The sequence below is a fragment of the Lepisosteus platostomus genome, chromosome 20, assembly GCF_059453375.1.
Source record: "Lepisosteus platostomus isolate fLepPlt1 chromosome 20, fLepPlt1.hap1, whole genome shotgun sequence".
NCBI lineage: Eukaryota > Metazoa > Chordata > Actinopteri > Semionotiformes > Lepisosteidae > Lepisosteus > Lepisosteus platostomus.
This window is the reverse complement of record NC_142630.1, coordinates 17,906,577-17,930,484: the sequence shown is the minus strand read 5'-3', so window position 1 is coordinate 17,930,484 and position 23,908 is coordinate 17,906,577.

Sequence of the window (23,908 nt, the reverse complement as noted above, 5' to 3'; positions counted from 1 at the left end):
TGTTTATTTCGGGCTGAAAAACACGTTTTGAAAAATGTGCTGTTCCTGACCCATAAGTTACATGGGGTTGACCAAAGTTGCAGAAACATGTTTATTTCTGCTGAAAAACACGTTTTGACTCTTTTTGCACACTGGGGTAAAAGGCTGACTCAGTGGGCTCTTCTGAGCCAGCCAGTTACATAGGGATTCAACAGTCTGAAAAAAGACGTTTATTTCGGGCTGAAAAACACGTTTTGAAAAGTGTGCTGTTCCTGACCTATAAGTTACATGGGGTTTACCAAAGTTGCAGAAACATGTTTATTTCTGCTGAAAAACACGTTTTGACACTTTTTGCACACTGGGATAAAAGGCTGACTCAGTGGGCTCTTCTGAGCCAGCCAGTTACATAGGGATTCAACAGTCTGAAAAAAGACGTTTATTTCGGGCTGAAAAACACGTTTTGAAAAGTGTGTTGCGTTTATGTTTATTTCTGCTGAAAAACACGTTTTGACACTTTTTGCACACTGGGGTAAAAGGCTGACTCAGTGGGCTCTTTTGAGCCAGCCAGTTACATAGGGATTCAACAGTCTGAAAAAAGACGTTTATTTCGGGCTGAAAAACACGTTTTGAAAAGTGTGTTGCTCCTGTCCTATAAGTTACATGGGGTTGACCAAAGTTGCAGAAACATGTTTATTTCTGCTGAAAAACACGTTTTGACACTTTTTGCACACTGGGGTAAAAGGCTGACTCAGTGGGCTCTTCTGAGCCTGCCAGTTACATAGGGATTCAACAGTCTGAAAAAAGACGTTTATTTCGGGCTGAAAAACACGTTTTGAAAAGTATGCTGTTCCTGACCTATAAGTTACATGGGGTTGACCAAAGTTGCAGAAACATGTTTATTTCTGCTGAAAAACACGTTTTGACACTTTTTGCACACTGGGGTAAAAGGCTGACTCAGTGGGCTCTTCTGAGCCAGCCAGTTACATAGGGATTCAACAGTCTGAAAAAAGACGTTTATTTCGGGCTGAAAAACACGTTTTGAAAAGTGTGCTGCTCCTGACCTATAAGTTACATGGGGTTGACCAAAGTTGCAGAAACATGTTTATTTCTGCTGAAAAACACGTTTTGACACTTTTTGCACACTGGGGTAAAAGGCTGACTCAGTGGGCTCTTCTGAGCCAGCCAGTTACATAGGGATTCAACAGTCTGAAAAAAGACGTTTATTTCGGGCTGAAAAACACGTTTTGAAAAGTGTGTTGCTCCTGTCCTATAACTTACATGGGGTTTACCAAAGTTGCAGAAACATGTTTATTTCTGCTGAAAAACACGTTTTGACACTTTTTGCACACTGGGGTAAAAGGCTGACTCAGTGGGCTCTTCTGAGCCAGCCAGTTACCTAGGGATTCAACAGTCTGAAAAAAGACGTTTATTTCGGGCTGAAAAACACGTTTTGAAAAGTATGCTGTTCCTGACCTATAAGTTACATGGGGTTTACCAAAGTTGCAGAAACATGTTTATTTCTGCTGAAAAACACGTTTTGACACTTTTTGCACACTGGGGTAAAAGGCTGACTCAGTGGGCTCTTCTGAGCCAGCCAGTTACATAGGGATTCAACAGTCTGAAAAAAGACGTTTATTTCGGGCTGAAAAACACGTTTTGAAAAGTGTGCTGCTCCTGACCTATAAGTTACATGGGGTTGACCAAAGTTGCAGAAACATGTTTATTTCTGCTGAAAAACACGTTTTGACACTTTTTGCACACTGGGGTAAAAGGCTGACTCAGTGGGCTCTTCTGAGCCAGCCAGTTACATAGGGATTCAACAGTCTGAAAAAAGACGTTTATTTCGTGCTGAAAAACACGTTTTGAAAAGTGTGTTGCTCCTGTCCTATAACTTACATGGGGTTTACCAAAGTTGCAGAAATATGTTTAATTCTGCTGAAAAACACGTTTTGACACTTTTTGCACACTGGGGTAAAAGGCTGACTCAGTGGGCTCTTCTGAGCCAGCCAGTTACCTAGGGATTCAACAGTCTGAAAAAAGACGTTTATTTCGGGCTGAAAAACACGTTTTGAAAAGTGTGCTATTCCTGACCCATAAGTTACATGGGGTTGACCAAAGTTGCAGAAACATGTTTATTTCTGCTGAAAAACACGTTTTGACACTTTTTGCACACTGGGGTAAAAGGCTGACTCAGTGGGCTCTTCTGAGCCAGCCAGTTACCTAGGGATTCAACAGTCTGAAAAAACGTGTTTATTTCGGGCTGAAAAACACGTTTTGAAAAATGTGCTGTTCCTGACCCATAAGTTACATGGGGTTGACCAAAGTTGCAGAAACATGTTTATTTCTGCTGAAAAACACGTTTTGACACTTTTTGCACACTGGGGTAAAAGGCTGACTCAGTGGGCTCTTCTGAGCCAGCCAGTTACATAGGGATTCAACAGTCTGAAAAAAGATGTTTATTTCGGGCTGAAAAACACGTTTTGAAAAGTGTGCTGTTCCTGACCTATAAGTTACATGGTGTTGACCAAAGTTGCAGAAACATGTTTATTTCTGCTGAAAAACACGTTTTGACACTTTTTGCACACTGGGATAAAAGGCTGACTCAGTGGGCTCTTCTGAGCCAGCCAGTTACATAGGGATTCAACAGTCTGAAAAAAGACGTTTATTTCGGGCTGAAAAACACGTTTTGAAAAGTGTGTTGCTCCTGTCCTATAACTTACATGGGGTTTACCAAAGTTGCAGAAACATGTTTATTTCTGCTGAAAAACACGTTTTGACACTTTTTGCACACTGGGGTAAAAGGCTGACTCAGTGGGCTCTTCTGAGCCAGCCAGTTACATAGGGATTCAACAGTCTGAAAAAAGACGTTTATTTCGGGCTGAAAAACACGTTTTGAAAAGTGTGCTATTCCTTACCCATAAGTTACATGGGGTTGACCAAAGTTGCAGAAACATGTTTATTTCTGCTGAAAAACACGTTTTGACACTTTTTGCACACTGGGGTAAAAGGCTGACTCAGTGGGCTCTTCTGAGCCAGCCAGTTACATAGGGATTCAACAGTCTGAAAAAACGTGTTTATTTCGGGCTGAAAAACACGTTTTGAAAAGTGTGCTGCTCCTGACCTATAAGTTACATGGGGTTTACCAAAGTTGCAGAAACATGTTTATTTCTGCTGAAAAACACGTTTTGACACTTTTTGCACACTGGGGTAAAAGGCTGACTCAGTGGGCTCTTCTGAGCCAGCCAGTTACATAGGGATTCAACAGTCTGAAAAAAGACGTTTATTTCGGGCTGAAAAACACGTTTTGAAAAGTGTGCTGCTCCTGACCTATAAGTTACATGGGGTTGACCAAAGTTGCAGAAACATGTTTATTTCTGCTGAAAAACACGTTTTGACACTTTTTGCACACTGGGGTAAAAGGCTGACTCAGTGGGCTCTTCTGAGCCAGCCAGTTACATAGGGATTCAACAGTCTGAAAAAAGACGTTTATTTCGGGCTGAAAAACACGTTTTGAAAAATGTGCTGTTCCTGACCTATAAGTTACATGGGGTTGACCAAAGTTGCAGAAACATGTTTATTTCTGCTGAAAAACACGTTTTGACACTTTTTGCACACTGGGGTAAAAGGCTGACTCAGTGGGCTCTTCTGAGCCTGCCAGTTACATAGGGATTCAACAGTCTGAAAAAAGACGTTTATTTCGGGCTGAAAAACACGTTTTGAAAAGTATGCTGTTCCTGACCTATAAGTTACATGGGGTTTACCAAAGTTGCAGAAACATGTTTATTTCTGCTGAAAAACACGTTTTGACACTTTTTGCACACTGGGGTAAAAGGCTGACTCAGTGGGCTCTTCTGAGCCAGCCAGTTACATAGGGATTCAACAGTCTGAAAAAAGACGTTTATTTCGGGCTGAAAAACACGTTTTGAAAAGTGTGCTGCTCCTGACCTATAAGTTACATGGGGTTGACCAAAGTTGCAGAAACATGTTTATTTCTGCTGAAAAACACGTTTTGACACTTTTTGCACACTGGGGTAAAAGGCTGACTCAGTGGGCTCTTCTGAGCCAGCCAGTTACATAGGGATTCAACAGTCTGAAAAAAGACGTTTATTTCGGGCTGAAAAACACGTTTTGAAAAGTGTGTTGCTCCTGTCCTATAACTTACATGGGGTTTACCAAAGTTGCAGAAACATGTTTATTTCTGCTGAAAAACACGTTTTGACACTTTTTGCACACTGGGGTAAAAGGCTGACTCAGTGGGCTCTTCTGAGCCAGCCAGTTACCTAGGGATTCAACAGTGTGAAAAAAGACGTTTATTTCGGGCTGAAAAACACGTTTTGAAAAGTATGCTGTTCCTGACCTATAAGTTACATGGGGTTTACCAAAGTTGCAGAAACATGTTTATTTCTGCTGAAAAACACGTTTTGACACTTTTTGCACACTGGGGTAAAAGGCTGACTCAGTGGGCTCTTCTGAGCCAGCCAGTTACATAGGGATTCAACAGTCTGAAAAAAGACGTTTATTTCGGGCTGAAAAACACGTTTTGAAAAGTGTGCTGCTCCTGACCTATAAGTTACATGGGGTTGACCAAAGTTGCAGAAACATGTTTATTTCTGCTGAAAAACACGTTTTGACACTTTTTGCACACTGGGGTAAAAGGCTGACTCAGTGGGCTCTTCTGAGCCAGCCAGTTACATAGGGATTCAACAGTCTGAAAAAAGACGTTTATTTCGGGCTGAAAAACACGTTTTGAAAAGTGTGCTGCTCCTGACCTATAAGTTACATGGGGTTGACCAAAGTTGCAGAAACATGTTTATTTCTGCTGAAAAACACGTTTTGACACTTTTTGCACACTGGGGTAAAAGGCTGACTCAGTGGGCTCTTCTGAGCCAGCCAGTTACATAGGGATTCAACAGTCTGAAAAAAGACGTTTATTTCGGGCTGAAAAACACGTTTTGAAAAGTGTGCTATTCCTGACCCATAAGTTACATGGGGTTGACCAAAGTTGCAGAAACATGTTTATTTCTGCTGAAAAACACGTTTTGACACTTTTTGCACACTGGGGTAAAAGGCTGACTCAGTGGGCTCTTCTGAGCCAGCCAGTTACATAGGGATTCAACAGTCTGAAAAAACGTGTTTATTTCGGGCTGAAAAACACGTTTTGAAAAGTGTGCTGCTCCTGACCTATAAGTTACATGGGGTTTACCAAAGTTGCAGAAACATGTTATATTTCTGCTGAAAAACACGTTTTGACACTTTTTGCACACTGGGGTAAAAGGCTGACTCAGTGGGCTCTTCTGAGCCAGCCAGTTACATAGGGATTCAACAGTCTGAAAAAAGACGTTTATTTCGGGCTGAAAAACACGTTTTGAAAAATGTGCTGTTCCTGACCTATAAGTTACATGGGGTTGACCAAAGTTGCAGAAACATGTTTATTTCTGCTGAAAAACACGTTTTGACACTTTTTGCACACTGGGGTAAAAGGCTGACTCAGTGGGCTCTTCTGAGCCTGCCAGTTACATAGGGATTCAACAGTCTGAAAAAAGACGTTTATTTCGGGCTGAAAAACACGTTTTGAAAAGTATGCTGTTCCTGACCTATAAGTTACATGGGGTTTACCAAAGTTGCAGAAACATGTTTATTTCTGCTGAAAAACACGTTTTGACACTTTTTGCACACTGGGGTAAAAGGCTGACTCAGTGGGCTCTTCTGAGCCAGCCAGTTACATAGGGATTCAACAGTCTGAAAAAAGACGTTTATTTCGGGCTGAAAAACACGTTTTGAAAAGTGTGCTGCTCCTGACCTATAAGTTACATGGGGTTGACCAAAGTTGCAGAAACATGTTTATTTCTGCTGAAAAACACGTTTTGACACTTTTTGCACACTGGGGTAAAAGGCTGACTCAGTGGGCTCTTCTGAGCCAGCCAGTTACATAGGGATTCAACAGTCTGAAAAAAGACGTTTATTTCGGGCTGAAAAACACGTTTTGAAAAGTGTGTTGCTCCTGTCCTATAACTTACATGGGGTTTACCAAAGTTGCAGAAACATGTTTATTTCTGCTGAAAAACACGTTTTGACACTTTTTGCACACTGGGGTAAAAGGCTGACTCAGTGGGCTCTTCTGAGCCAGCCAGTTACCTAGGGATTCAACAGTCTGAAAAAAGACGTTTATTTCGGGCTGAAAAACACGTTTTGAAAAGTATGCTGTTCCTGACCTATAAGTTACATGGGGTTTACCAAAGTTACAGAAACATGTTTATTTCTGCTGAAAAACACGTTTTGACACTTTTTGCACACTGGGGTAAAAGGCTGACTCAGTGGGCTCTTCTGAGCCAGCCAGTTACATAGGGATTCAACAGTCTGAAAAAAGACGTTTATTTCGGGCTGAAAAACACGTTTTGAAAAGTGTGCTGCTCCTGACCTATAAGTTACATGGGGTTGACCAAAGTTGCAGAAACATGTTTATTTCTGCTGAAAAACACGTTTTGACACTTTTTGCACACTGGGGTAAAAGGCTGACTCAGTGGGCTCTTCTGAGCCAGCCAGTTACCTAGGGATTCAACAGTCTGAAAAAAGACGTTTATTTCGGGCTGAAAAACACGTTTTGAAAAGTGTGCTATTCCTGACCCATAAGTTACATGGGGTTGACCAAAGTTGCAGAAACATGTTTATTTCTGCTGAAAAACACGTTTTGACACTTTTTGCACACTGGGGTAAAAGGCTGACTCAGTGGGCTCTTCTGAGCCAGCCAGTTACATAGGGATTCAACAGTCTGAAAAAACGTGTTTATTTCGGGCTGAAAAACACGTTTTGAAAAGTGTGCTGCTCCTGACCTATAAGTTACATGAGGTTTACCAAAGTTGCAGAAACATGTTTATTTCTGCTGAAAAACACGTTTTGACACTTTTTGCACACTGGGGTAAAAGGCTGACTCAGTGGGCTCTTCTGAGCCAGCCAGTTACATAGGGATTCAACAGTCTGAAAAAAGACGTTTATTTCGGGCTGAAAAACACGTTTTGAAAAGTGTGCTGCTCCTGACCTATAAGTTACATGGGGTTGACCAAAGTTGCAGAAACATGTTTATTTCTGCTGAAAAACACGTTTTGACACTTTTTGCACACTGGGGTAAAAGGCTGACTCAGTGGGCTCTTCTGAGCCAGCCAGTTACATAGGGATTCAACAGTCTGAAAAAAGACGTTTATTTCGGGCTGAAAAACACGTTTTGAAAAGTGTGTTGCTCCTGTCCTATAACTTACATGGGGTTTAACAAAGTTGCAGAAACATGTTTATTTCTGCTGAAAAACACGTTTTGACACTTTTTGCACACTGGGGTAAAAGGCTGACTCAGTGGGCTCTTCTGAGCCAGCCAGTTACCTAGGGATTCAACAGTCTGAAAAAAGACGTTTATTTCGGGCTGAAAAACACGTTTTGAAAAGTGTGCTATTCCTGACCCATAAGTTACATGGGGTTGACCAAAGTTGCAGAAACATGTTTATTTCTGCTGAAAAACACGTTTTGACACTTTTTGCACACTGGGGTAAAAGGCTGACTCAGTGGGCTCTTCTGAGCCAGCCAGTTACATAGGGATTCAACAGTCTGAAAAAACGTGTTTATTTCGGGCTGAAAAACACGTTTTGAAAAGTGTGCTGCTCCTGACCTATAAGTTACATGGGGTTTACCAAAGTTGCAGAAACATGTTATATTTCTGCTGAAAAACACGTTTTGACACTTTTTGCACACTGGGGTAAAAGGCTGACTCAGTGGGCTCTTCTGAGCCAGCCAGTTACATAGGGATTCAACAGTCTGAAAAAAGACGTTTATTTCGGGCTGAAAAACACGTTTTGAAAAATGTGCTGTTCCTGACCTATAAGTTACATGGGGTTGACCAAAGTTGCAGAAACATGTTTATTTCTGCTGAAAAACACGTTTTGACACTTTTTGCACACTGGGGTAAAAGGCTGACTCAGTGGGCTCTTCTGAGCCTGCCAGTTACATAGGGATTCAACAGTCTGAAAAAAGACGTTTATTTCGGGCTGAAAAACACGTTTTGAAAAGTATGCTGTTCCTGACCTATAAGTTACATGGGGTTTACCAAAGTTGCAGAAACATGTTTATTTCTGCTGAAAAACACGTTTTGACACTTTTTGCACACTGGGGTAAAAGGCTGACTCAGTGGGCTCTTCTGAGCCTGCCAGTTACATAGGGATTCAACAGTCTGAAAAAAGACGTTTATTTCGGGCTGAAAAACACGTTTTGAAAAGTATGCTGTTCCTGACCTATAAGTTACATGGGGTTTACCAAAGTTGCAGAAACATGTTTATTTCTGCTGAAAAACACGTTTTGACACTTTTTGCACACTGGGGTAAAAGGCTGACTCAGTGGGCTCTTCTGAGCCAGCCAGTTACATAGGGATTCAACAGTCTGAAAAAAGACGTTTATTTCGGGCTGAAAAACACGTTTTGAAAAGTGTGCTGCTCCTGACCTATAAGTTACATGGGGTTGACCAAAGTTGCAGAAACATGTTTATTTCTGCTGAAAAACACGTTTTGACACTTTTTGCACACTGGGGTAAAAGGCTGACTCAGTGGGCTCTTCTGAGCCAGCCAGTTACATAGGGATTCAACAGTCTGAAAAAAGACGTTTATTTCGGGCTGAAAAACACGTTTTGAAAAGTGTGTTGCTCCTGTCCTATAACTTACATGGGGTTTACCAAAGTTGCAGAAACATGTTTATTTCTGCTGAAAAACACGTTTTGACACTTTTTGCACACTGGGGTAAAAGGCTGACTCAGTGGGCTCTTCTGAGCCAGCCAGTTACCTAGGGATTCAACAGTCTGAAAAAAGACGTTTATTTCGGGCTGAAAAACACGTTTTGAAAAGTATGCTGTTCCTGACCTATAAGTTACATGGGGTTTACCAAAGTTGCAGAAACATGTTTATTTCTGCTGAAAAACACGTTTTGACACTTTTTGCACACTGGGGTAAAAGGCTGACTCAGTGGGCTCTATTGAGCCAGCCAGTTACATAGGGATTCAACAGTCTGAAAAAAGACGTTTATTTCGGGCTGAAAAACACGTTTTGAAAAGTGTGCTGCTCCTGACCTATAAGTTACATGGGGTTGACCAAAGTTGCAGAAACATGTTTATTTCTGCTGAAAAACACGTTTTGACACTTTTTGCACACTGGGGTAAAAGGCTGACTCAGTGGGCTCTTCTGAGCCAGCCAGTTACATAGGGATTCAACAGTCTGAAAAAAGACGTTTATTTCGGGCTGAAAAACACGTTTTGAAAAGTGTGCTGCTCCTGACCTATAAGTTACATGGGGTTGACCAAAGTTGCAGAAACATGTTTATTTCTGCTGAAAAACACGTTTTGACACTTTTTGCACACTGGGGTAAAAGGCTGACTCAGTGGGCTCTTCTGAGCCAGCCAGTTACATAGGGATTCAACAGTCTGAAAAAAGACGTTTATTTCGTGCTGAAAAACACGTTTTGAAAAGTGTGTTGCTCCTGTCCTATAACTTACATGGGGTTTACCAAAGTTGCAGAAACATGTTTATTTCTGCTGAAAAACACGTTTTGACACTTTTTGCACACTGGGGTAAAAGGCTGACTCAGTGGGCTCTTCTGAGCCAGCCAGTTACCTAGGGATTCAACAGTCTGAAAAAAGACGTTTATTTCGGGCTGAAAAACACGTTTTGAAAAGTGTGCTATTCCTGACCCATAAGTTACATGGGGTTGACCAAAGTTGCAGAAACATGTTTATTTCTGCTGAAAAACACGTTTTGACACTTTTTGCACACTGGGGTAAAAGGCTGACTCAGTGGGCTCTTCTGAGCCAGCCAGTTACATAGGGATTCAACAGTCTGAAAAAACGTGTTTATTTCGGGCTGAAAAACACGTTTTGAAAAGTGTGCTGCTCCTGACCTATAAGTTACATGGGGTTTACCAAAGTTGCAGAAACATGTTTATTTCTGCTGAAAAACACGTTTTGACACTTTTTGCACACTGGGGTAAAAGGCTGACTCAGTGGGCTCTTCTGAGCCAGCCAGTTACATAGGGATTCAACAGTCTGAAAAAAGACGTTTATTTCGGGCTGAAAAACACGTTTTGAAAAGTGTGCTGCTCCTGACCTATAAGTTACATGGGGTTGACCAAAGTTGCAGAAACATGTTTATTTCTGCTGAAAAACACGTTTTGACACTTTTTGCACACTGGGGTAAAAGGCTGACTCAGTGGGCTCTTCTGAGCCAGCCAGTTACATAGGGATTCAACAGTCTGAAAAAAGACGTTTATTTCGGGCTGAAAAACACGTTTTGAAAAATGTGCTGTTCCTGACCTATAAGTTACATGGGGTTGACCAAAGTTGCAGAAACATGTTTATTTCTGCTGAAAAACACGTTTTGACACTTTTTGCACACTGGGGTAAAAGGCTGACTCAGTGGGCTCTTCTGAGCCAGCCAGTTACATAGGGATTCAACAGTTTGAAAAAAGACGTTTATTTCGGGCTGAAAAACACGTTTTGAAAAGTGTGCTATTCCTGACCCATAAGTTACATGGGGTTGACCAAAGTTGCAGAAACATGTTTATTTCTGCTGAAAAACACGTTTTGACACTTTTTCCACACTGGGGTAAAAGGCTGACTCAGTGGGCTCTTCTGAGCCAGCCAGTTACATAGGGATTCAACAGTCTGAAAAAACGTGTTTATTTCGGGCTGAAAAACACGTTTTGAAAAGTGTGCTGCTCCTGACCTATAAGTTACATTGGGTTTACCAAAGTTGCAGAAACATGTTTATTTCTGCTGAAAAACACGTTTTGACACTTTTTGCACACTGGGGTAAAAGGCTGACTCAGTGGGCTCTTCTGAGCCAGCCAGTTACATAGGGATTCAACAGTCTGAAAAAAGACGTTTATTTCGGGCTGAAAAACACGTTTTGAAAAGTGTGCTGCTCCTGACCTATAAGTTACATGGGGTTGACCAAAGTTGCAGAAACATGTTTATTTCTGCTGAAAAACACGTTTTGACACTTTTTGCACACTGGGGTAAAAGGCTGACTCAGTGGGCTCTTCTGAGCCAGCCAGTTACATAGGGATTCAACAGTCTGAAAAAAGACGTTTATTTCGGGCTGAAAAACACGTTTTGAAAAATGTGCTGTTCCTGACCTATAAGTTACATGGGGTTGACCAAAGTTGCAGAAACATGTTTATTTCTGCTGAAAAACACGTTTTGACACTTTTTGCACACTGGGGTAAAAGGCTGACTCAGTGGGCTCTTCTGAGCCTGCCAGTTACATAGGGATTCAACAGTCTGAAAAAAGACGTTTATTTCGGGCTGAAAAACACGTTTTGAAAAGTATGCTGTTCCTGACCTATAAGTTACATGGGGTTTACCAAAGTTGCAGAAACATGTTTATTTCTGCTGAAAAACACGTTTTGACACTTTTTGCACACTGGGGTAAAAGGCTGACTCAGTGGGCTCTTCTGAGCCAGCCAGTTACATAGGGATTCAACAGTCTGAAAAAAGACGTTTATTTCGGGCTGAAAAACACGTTTTGAAAAGTGTGCTGCTCCTGACGTATAAGTTACATGGGGTTGACCAAAGTTGCAGAAACATGTTTATTTCTGCTGAAAAACACGTTTTGACACTTTTTGCACACTGGGGTAAAAGGCTGACTCAGTGGGCTCTTCTGAGCCAGCCAGTTACATAGGGATTCAACAGTCTGAAAAAAGACGTTTATTTCGGGCTGAAAAACACGTTTTGAAAAGTGTGTTGCTCCTGTCCTATAACTTACATGGGGTTTACCAAAGTTGCAGAAACATGTTTATTTCTGCTGAAAAACACGTTTTGACACTTTTTGCACACTGGGGTAAAAGGCTGACTCAGTGGGCTCTTCTGAGCCAGCCAGTTACATATTGATTCAACAGTCTGAAAAAAGACGTTTATTTCGGGCTGAAAAACACGTTTTGAAAAGTGAGCTGCTCCTGACCTATAAGTTACATGGGGTTTACCAAAGTTGCAGAAACATGTTTATTTCTGCTGAAAAACACGTTTTGACACTTTTTGCACACTGGGGTAAAAGGCTGACTCAGTGGGCTCTTCTGAGCAAGCCAGTTACATAGGGATTCAACAGTCTGAAAAAAGACGTTTATTTCGGGCTGAAAAACACGTTTTGAAAAGTGTGCTGCTCCTGACCTATAAGTTACATGGGGTTGACCAAAGTTGCAGAAACATGTTTATTTCTGCTGAAAAACACGTTTTGACACTTTTTGCACACTGGGGTAAAAGGCTGACTCAGTGGGCTCTTCTGAGCCAGCCAGTTACATAGGGATTCAACAGTCTGAAAAAGGACGTTTATTTCGGGCTGAAAAACACGTTTTGAAAAGTGTGCTGTTCCTGACCTATAAGTTACATGGGGTTGACCAAAGTTGCAGAAACATGTTTATTTCTGCTGAAAAACACGTTTTGACACTTTTTGCACACTGGGGTAAAAGGCTGACTCAGTGTGCTCTTCTGAGCCAGCCAGTTACATAAGGGATTCAACAGTCTGACAAAAGACGTTTATTTCGGGCTGAAAAACACGTTTTGAAAAGTGTGCTGTTCCTGACCTATAAGTTACATGGGGTTGACCAAAGTTGCAGAAACATGTTTATTTCTGCTGAAAAACACGTTTTGACACTTTTTGCACACTGGGGTAAAAGGCTGACTCAGTGGGCTCTTCTGAGCCAGCCAGTTACATAGGGATTCAACAGTCTGAAAAAGGACGTTTATTTCGGGCTGAAAAACACGTTTTGAAAAGTGTGCTGTTCCTGACCTATAAGTTACATGGGGTTGACCAAAGTTGCAGAAACATGTTTATTTCTGCTGAAAAACACGTTTTGACACTTTTTGCACACTGGGATAAAAGGCTGACTCAGTGGGCTCTTCTGAGCCAGCCAGTTACATAGGGATTCAACAGTCTGAAAAAAGACGTTTATTTCGGGCTGAAAAACACGTTTTGAAAAGTGTGCTGCTCCTGACCTATAAGTTACATGGGGTTTACCAAAGTTGCAGAAACATGTTTATTTCTGCTGAAAAACACGTTTTGACACTTTTTGCACACTGGGGTAAAAGGCTGACTCAGTGGGCTCTTCTGAGCCAGCCAGATACATAGGGATTCAACAGTCTGAAAAAACGTGTTTATTTCGGGCTGAAAAACACGTTTTGAAAAATGTGCTGTTCCTGACCCATAAGTTACATGGGGTTGACCAAAGTTGCAGAAACATATTTATTTCTGCTGAAAAACACGTTTTGACACTTTTTGCACACTGGGGTAAAAGGCTGACTCAGTGGGCTCTTCTGAGCCAGCCAGTTACATAGGGATTCAACAGTCTGAAAAAAGACGTTTATTTCGGGCTGAAAAACACGTTTTGAAAAGTGTGCTGTTCCTGACCTATAAGTTACATGGGGTTGACCAAAGTTGCAGAAACATGTTTATTTCTGCTGAAAAACACGTTTTGACACTTTTTGCACACTGGGATAAAAGGCTGACTCAGTGGGCTCTTCTGAGCCAGCCAGTTACATAGGGATTCAACAGTTTGAAAAAAGACGTTTATTTCGGGCTGAAAAACACGTTTTGAAAAGTGTGTTGCTCCTGTCCTATAACTTACATGGGGTTTACCAAAGTTGCAGAAACATGTTTATTTCTGCTGAAAAACACGTTTTGACACTTTTTGCACACTGGGGTAAAAGGCTGACTCAGTGGGCTCTTCTGAGCCAGCCAGTTACATAGGGATTCAACAGTCTGAAAAAAGACGTTTATTTCGGGCTGAAAAACACGTTTTGAAAAGTGTGCTATTCCTGACCCATAAGTTACATGGGGTTGACCAAAGTTGCAGAAACATGTTTATTTCTGCTGAAAAACACGTTTTGACACTTTTTGCACACTGGGGTAAAAGGCTGACTCAGTGGGCTCTTCTGAGCCAGCCAGTTACATAGGGATTCAACAGTCTGAAAAAACGTGTTTATTTCGGGCTGAAAAACACGTTTTGAAAAATGTGCTGTTCCTGACCCATAAGTTACATGGGGTTGACCAAAGTTGCAGAAACATGTTTATTTCTGCTGAAAAACACGTTTTGACTCTTTTTGCACACTGGGGTAAAAGGCTGACTCAGTGGGCTCTTCTGAGCCAGCCAGTTACATAGGGATTCAACAGTCTGAAAAAAGACGTTTATTTCGGGCTGAAAAACACGTTTTGAAAAGTGTGCTGTTCCTGACCTATAAGTTACATGGGGTTTACCAAAGTTGCAGAAACATGTTTATTTCTGCTGAAAAACACGTTTTGACACTTTTTGCACACTGGGATAAAAGGCTGACTCAGTGGGCTCTTCTGAGCCAGCCAGTTACATAGGGATTCAACAGTCTGAAAAAAGACGTTTATTTCGGGCTGAAAAACACGTTTTGAAAAGTGTGTTGCGTTTATGTTTATTTCTGCTGAAAAACACGTTTTGACACTTTTTGCACACTGGGGTAAAAGGCTGACTCAGTGGGCTCTTTTGAGCCAGCCAGTTACATAGGGATTCAACAGTCTGAAAAAAGACGTTTATTTCGGGCTGAAAAACACGTTTTGAAAAGTGTGTTGCTCCTGTCCTATAAGTTACATGGGGTTGACCAAAGTTGCAGAAACATGTTTATTTCTGCTGAAAAACACGTTTTGACACTTTTTGCACACTGGGGTAAAAGGCTGACTCAGTGGGCTCTTCTGAGCCTGCCAGTTACATAGGGATTCAACAGTCTGAAAAAAGACGTTTATTTCGGGCTGAAAAACACGTTTTGAAAAGTATGCTGTTCCTGACCTATAAGTTACATGGGGTTGACCAAAGTTGCAGAAACATGTTTATTTCTGCTGAAAAACACGTTTTGACACTTTTTGCACACTGGGGTAAAAGGCTGACTCAGTGGGCTCTTCTGAGCCAGCCAGTTACATAGGGATTCAACAGTCTGAAAAAAGACGTTTATTTCGGGCTGAAAAACACGTTTTGAAAAGTGTGCTGCTCCTGACCTATAAGTTACATGGGGTTGACCAAAGTTGCAGAAACATGTTTATTTCTGCTGAAAAACACGTTTTGACACTTTTTGCACACTGGGGTAAAAGGCTGACTCAGTGGGCTCTTCTGAGCCAGCCAGTTACATAGGGATTCAACAGTCTGAAAAAAGACGTTTATTTCGGGCTGAAAAACACGTTTTGAAAAGTGTGTTGCTCCTGTCCTATAACTTACATGGGGTTTACCAAAGTTGCAGAAACATGTTTATTTCTGCTGAAAAACACGTTTTGACACTTTTTGCACACTGGGGTAAAAGGCTGACTCAGTGGGCTCTTCTGAGCCAGCCAGTTACCTAGGGATTCAACAGTCTGAAAAAAGACGTTTATTTCGGGCTGAAAAACACGTTTTGAAAAGTATGCTGTTCCTGACCTATAAGTTACATGGGGTTTACCAAAGTTGCAGAAACATGTTTATTTCTGCTGAAAAACACGTTTTGACACTTTTTGCACACTGGGGTAAAAGGCTGACTCAGTGGGCTCTTCTGAGCCAGCCAGTTACATAGGGATTCAACAGTCTGAAAAAAGACGTTTATTTCGGGCTGAAAAACACGTTTTGAAAAGTGTGCTGCTCCTGACCTATAAGTTACATGGGGTTGACCAAAGTTGCAGAAACATGTTTATTTCTGCTGAAAAACACGTTTTGACACTTTTTGCACACTGGGGTAAAAGGCTGACTCAGTGGGCTCTTCTGAGCCAGCCAGTTACATAGGGATTCAACAGTCTGAAAAAAGACGTTTATTTCGTGCTGAAAAACACGTTTTGAAAAGTGTGTTGCTCCTGTCCTATAACTTACATGGGGTTTACCAAAGTTGCAGAAATATGTTTAATTCTGCTGAAAAACACGTTTTGACACTTTTTGCACACTGGGGTAAAAGGCTGACTCAGTGGGCTCTTCTGAGCCAGCCAGTTACCTAGGGATTCAACAGTCTGAAAAAAGACGTTTATTTCGGGCTGAAAAACACGTTTTGAAAAGTGTGCTATTCCTGACCCATAAGTTACATGGGGTTGACCAAAGTTGCAGAAACATGTTTATTTCTGCTGAAAAACACGTTTTGACACTTTTTGCACACTGGGGTAAAAGGCTGACTCAGTGGGCTCTTCTGAGCCAGCCAGTTACCTAGGGATTCAACAGTCTGAAAAAACGTGTTTATTTCGGGCTGAAAAACACGTTTTGAAAAATGTGCTGTTCCTGACCCATAAGTTACATGGGGTTGACCAAAGTTGCAGAAACATGTTTATTTCTGCTGAAAAACACGTTTTGACACTTTTTGCACACTGGGGTAAAAGGCTGACTCAGTGGGCTCTTCTGAGCCAGCCAGTTACATAGGGATTCAACAGTCTGAAAAAAGATGTTTATTTCGGGCTGAAAAACACGTTTTGAAAAGTGTGCTGTTCCTGACCTATAAGTTACATGGTGTTGACCAAAGTTGCAGAAACATGTTTATTTCTGCTGAAAAACACGTTTTGACACTTTTTGCACACTGGGATAAAAGGCTGACTCAGTGGGCTCTTCTGAGCCAGCCAGTTACATAGGGATTCAACAGTCTGAAAAAAGACGTTTATTTCGGGCTGAAAAACACGTTTTGAAAAGTGTGTTGCTCCTGTCCTATAACTTACATGGGGTTTACCAAAGTTGCAGAAACATGTTTATTTCTGCTGAAAAACACGTTTTGACACTTTTTGCACACTGGGGTAAAAGGCTGACTCAGTGGGCTCTTCTGAGCCAGCCAGTTACATAGGGATTCAACAGTCTGAAAAAAGACGTTTATTTCGGGCTGAAAAACACGTTTTGAAAAGTGTGCTATTCCTTACCCATAAGTTACATGGGGTTGACCAAAGTTGCAGAAACATGTTTATTTCTGCTGAAAAACACGTTTTGACACTTTTTGCACACTGGGGTAAAAGGCTGACTCAGTGGGCTCTTCTGAGCCAGCCAGTTACATAGGGATTCAACAGTCTGAAAAAACGTGTTTATTTCGGGCTGAAAAACACGTTTTGAAAAGTGTGCTGCTCCTGACCTATAAGTTACATGGGGTTTACCAAAGTTGCAGAAACATGTTTATTTCTGCTGAAAAACACGTTTTGACACTTTTTGCACACTGGGGTAAAAGGCTGACTCAGTGGGCTCTTCTGAGCCAGCCAGTTACATAGGGATTCAACAGTCTGAAAAAAGACGTTTATTTCGGGCTGAAAAACACGTTTTGAAAAGTGTGCTGCTCCTGACCTATAAGTTACATGGGGTTGACCAAAGTTGCAGAAACATGTTTATTTCTGCTGAAAAACACGTTTTGACACTTTTTGCACACTGGGGTAAAAGGCTGACTCAGTGGGCTCTTCTGAGCCAGCCAGTTACATAGGGATTCAACAGTCTGAAAAAAGACGTTTATTTCGGGCTGAAAAACACGTTTTGAAAAATGTGCTGTTCCTGACCTATAAGTTACATGGGGTTGACCAAAGTTGCAGAAACATGTTTATTTCTGCTGAAAAACACGTTTTGACACTTTTTGCACACTGGGGTAAAAGGCTGACTCAGTGGGCTCTTCTGAGCCTGCCAGTTACATAGGGATTCAACAGTCTGAAAAAAGACGTTTATTTCGGGCTGAAAAACACGTTTTGAAAAGTATGCTGTTCCTGACCTATAAGTTACATGGGGTTTACCAAAGTTGCAGAAACATGTTTATTTCTGCTGAAAAACACGTTTTGACACTTTTTGCACACTGGGGTAAAAGGCTGACTCAGTGGGCTCTTCTGAGCCAGCCAGTTACATAGGGATTCAACAGTCTGAAAAAAGACGTTTATTTCGGGCTGAAAAACACGTTTTGAAAAGTGTGCTGCTCCTGACCTATAAGTTACATGGGGTTGACCAAAGTTGCAGAAACATGTTTATTTCTGCTGAAAAACACGTTTTGACACTTTTTGCACACTGGGGTAAAAGGCTGACTCAGTGGGCTCTTCTGAGCCAGCCAGTTACATAGGGATTCAACAGTCTGAAAAAAGACGTTTATTTCGGGCTGAAAAACACGTTTTGAAAAGTGTGTTGCTCCTGTCCTATAACTTACATGGGGTTTACCAAAGTTGCAGAAACATGTTTATTTCTGCTGAAAAACACGTTTTGACACTTTTTGCACACTGGGGTAAAAGGCTGACTCAGTGGGCTCTTCTGAGCCAGCCAGTTACCTAGGGATTCAACAGTCTGAAAAAAGACGTTTATTTCGGGCTGAAAAACACGTTTTGAAAAGTATGCTGTTCCTGACCTATAAGTTACATGGGGTTTACCAAAGTTGCAGAAACATGTTTATTTCTGCTGAAAAACACGTTTTGACACTTTTTGCACACTGGGGTAAAAGGCTGACTCAGTGGGCTCTTCTGAGCCAGCCAGTTACATAGGGATTCAACAGTCTGAAAAAAGACGTTTATTTCGGGCTGAAAAACACGTTTTGAAAAGTGTGCTGCTCCTGACCTATAAGTTACATGGGGTTGACCAAAGTTGCAGAAACATGTTTATTTCTGCTGAAAAACACGTTTTGACACTTTTTGCACACTGGGGTAAAAGGCTGACTCAGTGGGCTCTTCTGAGCCAGCCAGTTACATAGGGATTCAACAGTCTGAAAAAAGACGTTTATTTCGGGCTGAAAAACACGTTTTGAAAAGTGTGCTGCTCCTGACCTATAAGTTACATGGGGTTGACCAAAGTTGCAGAAACATGTTTATTTCTGCTGAAAAACACGTTTTGACACTTTTTGCACACTGGGGTAAAAGGCTGACTCAGTGGGCTCTTCTGAGCCAGCCAGTTACATAGGGATTCAACAGTCTGAAAAAAGACGTTTATTTCGGGCTGAAAAACACGTTTTGAAAAGTGTGCTATTCCTGACCCATAAGTTACATGGGGTTGACCAAAGTTGCAGAAACATGTTTATTTCTGCTGAAAAACACGTTTTGACACTTTTTGCACACTGGGGTAAAAGGCTGACTCAGTGGGCTCTTCTGAGCCAGCCAGTTACATAGGGATTCAACAGTCTGAAAAAACGTGTTTATTTCGGGCTGAAAAACACGTTTTGAAAAGTGTGCTGCTCCTGACCTATAAGTTACATGGGGTTTACCAAAGTTGCAGAAACATGTTATATTTCTGCTGAAAAACACGTTTTGACACTTTTTGCACACTGGGGTAAAAGGCTGACTCAGTGGGCTCTTCTGAGCCAGCCAGTTACATAGGGATTCAACAGTCTGAAAAAAGACGTTTATTTCGGGCTGAAAAACACGTTTTGAAAAATGTGCTGTTCCTGACCTATAAGTTACATGGGGTTGACCAAAGTTGCAGAAACATGTTTTTTTCTGCTGAAAAACACGTTTTGACACTTTTTGCACACTGGGGTAAAAGGCTGACTCAGTGGGCTCTTCTGAGCCTGCCAGTTACATAGGGATTCAACAGTCTGAAAAAAGACGTTTATTTCGGGCTGAAAAACACGTTTTGAAAAGTATGCTGTTCCTGACCTATAAGTTACATGGGGTTTACCAAAGTTGCAGAAACATGTTTATTTCTGCTGAAAAACACGTTTTGACACTTTTTGCACACTGGGGTAAAAGGCTGACTCAGTGGGCTCTTCTGAGCCAGCCAGTTACATAGGGATTCAACAGTCTGAAAAAAGACGTTTATTTCGGGCTGAAAAACACGTTTTGAAAAGTGTGCTGCTCCTGACCTATAAGTTACATGGGGTTGACCAAAGTTGCAGAAACATGTTTATTTCTGCTGAAAAACACGTTTTGACACTTTTTGCACACTGGGGTAAAAGGCTGACTCAGTGGGCTCTTCTGAGCCAGCCAGTTACATAGGGATTCAACAGTCTGAAAAAAGACGTTTATTTCGGGCTGAAAAACACGTTTTGAAAAGTGTGTTGCTCCTGTCCTATAACTTACATGGGGTTTACCAAAGTTGCAGAAACATGTTTATTTCTGCTGAAAAACACGTTTTGACACTTTTTGCACACTGGGGTAAAAGGCTGACTCAGTGGGCTCTTCTGAGCCAGCCAGTTACCTAGGGATTCAACAGTCTGAAAAAAGACGTTTATTTCGGGCTGAAAAACACGTTTTGAAAAGTATGCTGTTCCTGACCTATAAGTTACATGGGGTTTACCAAAGTTACAGAAACATGTTTATTTCTGCTGAAAAACACGTTTTGACACTTTTTGCACACTGGGGTAAAAGGCTGACTCAGTGGGCTCTTCTGAGCCAGCCAGTTACATAGGGATTCAACAGTCTGAAAAAAGACGTTTATTTCGGGCTGAAAAACACGTTTTGAAAAGTGTGCTGCTCCTGACCTATAAGTTACATGGGGTTGACCAAAGTTGCAGAAACATGTTTATTTCTGCTGAAAAACACGTTTTGACACTTTTTGCACACTGGGGTAAAAGGCTGACTCAGTGGGCTCTTCTGAGCCAGCCAGTTACCTAGGGATTCAACAGTCTGAAAAAAGACGTTTATTTCGGGCTGAAAAACACGTTTTGAAAAGTGTGCTATTCCTGACCCATAAGTTACATGGGGTTGACCAAAGTTGCAGAAACATGTTTATTTCTGCTGAAAAACACGTTTTGACACTTTTTGCACACTGGGGTAAAAGGCTGACTCAGTGGGCTCTTCTGAGCCAGCCAGTTACATAGGGATTCAACAGTCTGAAAAAACGTGTTTATTTCGGGCTGAAAAACACGTTTTGAAAAGTGTGCTGCTCCTGACCTATAAGTTACATGAGGTTTACCAAAGTTGCAGAAACATGTTTATTTCTGCTGAAAAACACGTTTTGACACTTTTTGCACACTGGGGTAAAAGGCTGACTCAGTGGGCTCTTCTGAGCCAGCCAGTTACATAGGGATTCAACAGTCTGAAAAAAGACGTTTATTTCGGGCTGAAAAACACGTTTTGAAAAGTGTGCTGCTCCTGACCTATAAGTTACATGGGGTTGACCAAAGTTGCAGAAACATGTTTATTTCTGCTGAAAAACACGTTTTGACACTTTTTGCACACTGGGGTAAAAGGCTGACTCAGTGGGCTCTTCTGAGCCAGCCAGTTACATAGGGATTCAACAGTCTGAAAAAAGACGTTTATTTCGGGCTGAAAAACACGTTTTGAAAAGTGTGTTGCTCCTGTCCTATAACTTACATGGGGTTTAACAAAGTTGCAGAAACATGTTTATTTCTGCTGAAAAACACGTTTTGACACTTTTTGCACACTGGGGTAAAAGGCTGACTCAGTGGGCTCTTCTGAGCCAGCCAGTTACCTAGGGATTCAACAGTCTGAAAAAAGACGTTTATTTCGGGCTGAAAAACACGTTTTGAAAAGTGTGCTATTCCTGACCCATAAGTTACATGGGGTTGACCAAAGTTGCAGAAACATGTTTATTTCTGCTGAAAAACACGTTTTGACACTTTTTGCACACTGGGGTAAAAGGCTGACTCAGTGGGCTCTTCTGAGCCAGCCAGTTACATAGGGATTCAACAGTCTGAAAAAACGTGTTTATTTCGGGCTGAAAAACACGTTTTGAAAAGTGTGCTGCTCCTGACCTATAAGTTACATGGGGTTTACCAAAGTTGCAGAAACATGTTATATTTCTGCTGAAAAACACGTTTTGACACTTTTTGCACACTGGGGTAAAAGGCTGACTCAGTGGGCTCTTCTGAGCCAGCCAGTTACATAGGGATTCAACAGTCTGAAAAAAGACGTTTATTTCGGGCTGAAAAACACGTTTTGAAAAATGTGCTGTTCCTGACCTATAAGTTACATGGGGTTGACCAAAGTTGCAGAAACATGTTTATTTCTGCTGAAAAACACGTTTTGACACTTTTTGCACACTGGGGTAAAAGGCTGACTCAGTGGGCTCTTCTGAGCCTGCCAGTTACATAGGGATTCAACAGTCTGAAAAAAGACGTTTATTTCGGGCTGAAAAACACGTTTTGAAAAGTATGCTGTTCCTGACCTATAAGTTACATGGGGTTTACCAAAGTTGCAGAAACATGTTTATTTCTGCTGAAAAACACGTTTTGACACTTTTTGCACACTGGGGTAAAAGGCTGACTCAGTGGGCTCTTCTGAGCCAGCCAGTTACATAGGGATTCAACAGTCTGAAAAAAGACGTTTATTTCGGGCTGAAAAACACGTTTTGAAAAGTGTGCTGCTCCTGACCTATAAGTTACATGGGGTTGACCAAAGTTGCAGAAACATGTTTATTTCTGCTGAAAAACACGTTTTGACACTTTTTGCACACTGGGGTAAAAGGCTGACTCAGTGGGCTCTTCTGAGCCAGCCAGTTACATAGGGATTCAACAGTCTGAAAAAAGACGTTTATTTCGGGCTGAAAAACACGTTTTGAAAAGTGTGTTGCTCCTGTCCTATAACTTACATGGGGTTTACCAAAGTTGCAGAAACATGTTTATTTCTGCTGAAAAACACGTTTTGACACTTTTTGCACACTGGGGTAAAAGGCTGACTCAGTGGGCTCTTCTGAGCCAGCCAGTTACCTAGGGATTCAACAGTCTGAAAAAAGACGTTTATTTCGGGCTGAAAAACACGTTTTGAAAAGTATGCTGTTCCTGACCTATAAGTTACATGGGGTTTACCAAAGTTACAGAAACATGTTTATTTCTGCTGAAAAACACGTTTTGACACTTTTTGCACACTGGGGTAAAAGGCTGACTCAGTGGGCTCTTCTGAGCCAGCCAGTTACATAGGGATTCAACAGTCTGAAAAAAGACGTTTATTTCGGGCTGAAAAACACGTTTTGAAAAGTGTGCTGCTCCTGACCTATAAGTTACATGGGGTTGACCAAAGTTGCAGAAACATGTTTATTTCTGCTGAAAAACACGTTTTGACACTTTTTGCACACTGGGGTAAAAGGCTGACTCAGTGGGCTCTTCTGAGCCAGCCAGTTACCTAGGGATTCAACAGTCTGAAAAAAGACGTTTATTTCGGGCTGAAAAACACGTTTTGAAAAGTGTGCTATTCCTGACCCATAAGTTACATGGGGTTGACCAAAGTTGCAGAAACATGTTTATTTCTGCTGAAAAACACGTTTTGACACTTTTTGCACACTGGGGTAAAAGGCTGACTCAGTGGGCTCTTCTGAGCCAGCCAGTTACATAGGGATTCAACAGTCTGAAAAAACGTGTTTATTTCGGGCTGAAAAACACGTTTTGAAAAGTGTGCTGCTCCTGACCTATAAGTTACATGAGGTTTACCAAAGTTGCAGAAACATGTTTATTTCTGCTGAAAAACACGTTTTGACACTTTTTGCACACTGGGGTAAAAGGCTGACTCAGTGGGCTCTTCTGAGCCAGCCAGTTACATAGGGATTCAACAGTCTGAAAAAAGACGTTTATTTCGGGCTGAAAAACACGTTTTGAAAAGTGTGCTGCTCCTGACCTATAAGTTACATGGGGTTGACCAAAGTTGCAGAAACATGTTTATTTCTGCTGAAAAACACGTTTTGACACTTTTTGCACACTGGGGTAAAAGGCTGACTCAGTGGGCTCTTCTGAGCCAGCCAGTTACATAGGGATTCAACAGTCTGAAAAAAGACGTTTATTTCGGGCTGAAAAACACGTTTTGAAAAGTGTGTTGCTCCTGTCCTATAACTTACATGGGGTTTAACAAAGTTGCAGAAACATGTTTATTTCTGCTGAAAAACACGTTTTGACACTTTTTGCACACTGGGGTAAAAGGCTGACTCAGTGGGCTCTTCTGAGCCAGCCAGTTACCTAGGGATTCAACAGTCTGAAAAAAGACGTTTATTTCGGGCTGAAAAACACGTTTTGAAAAGTATGCTGTTCCTGACCTATAAGTTACATGGGGTTTACCAAAGTTGCAGAAAC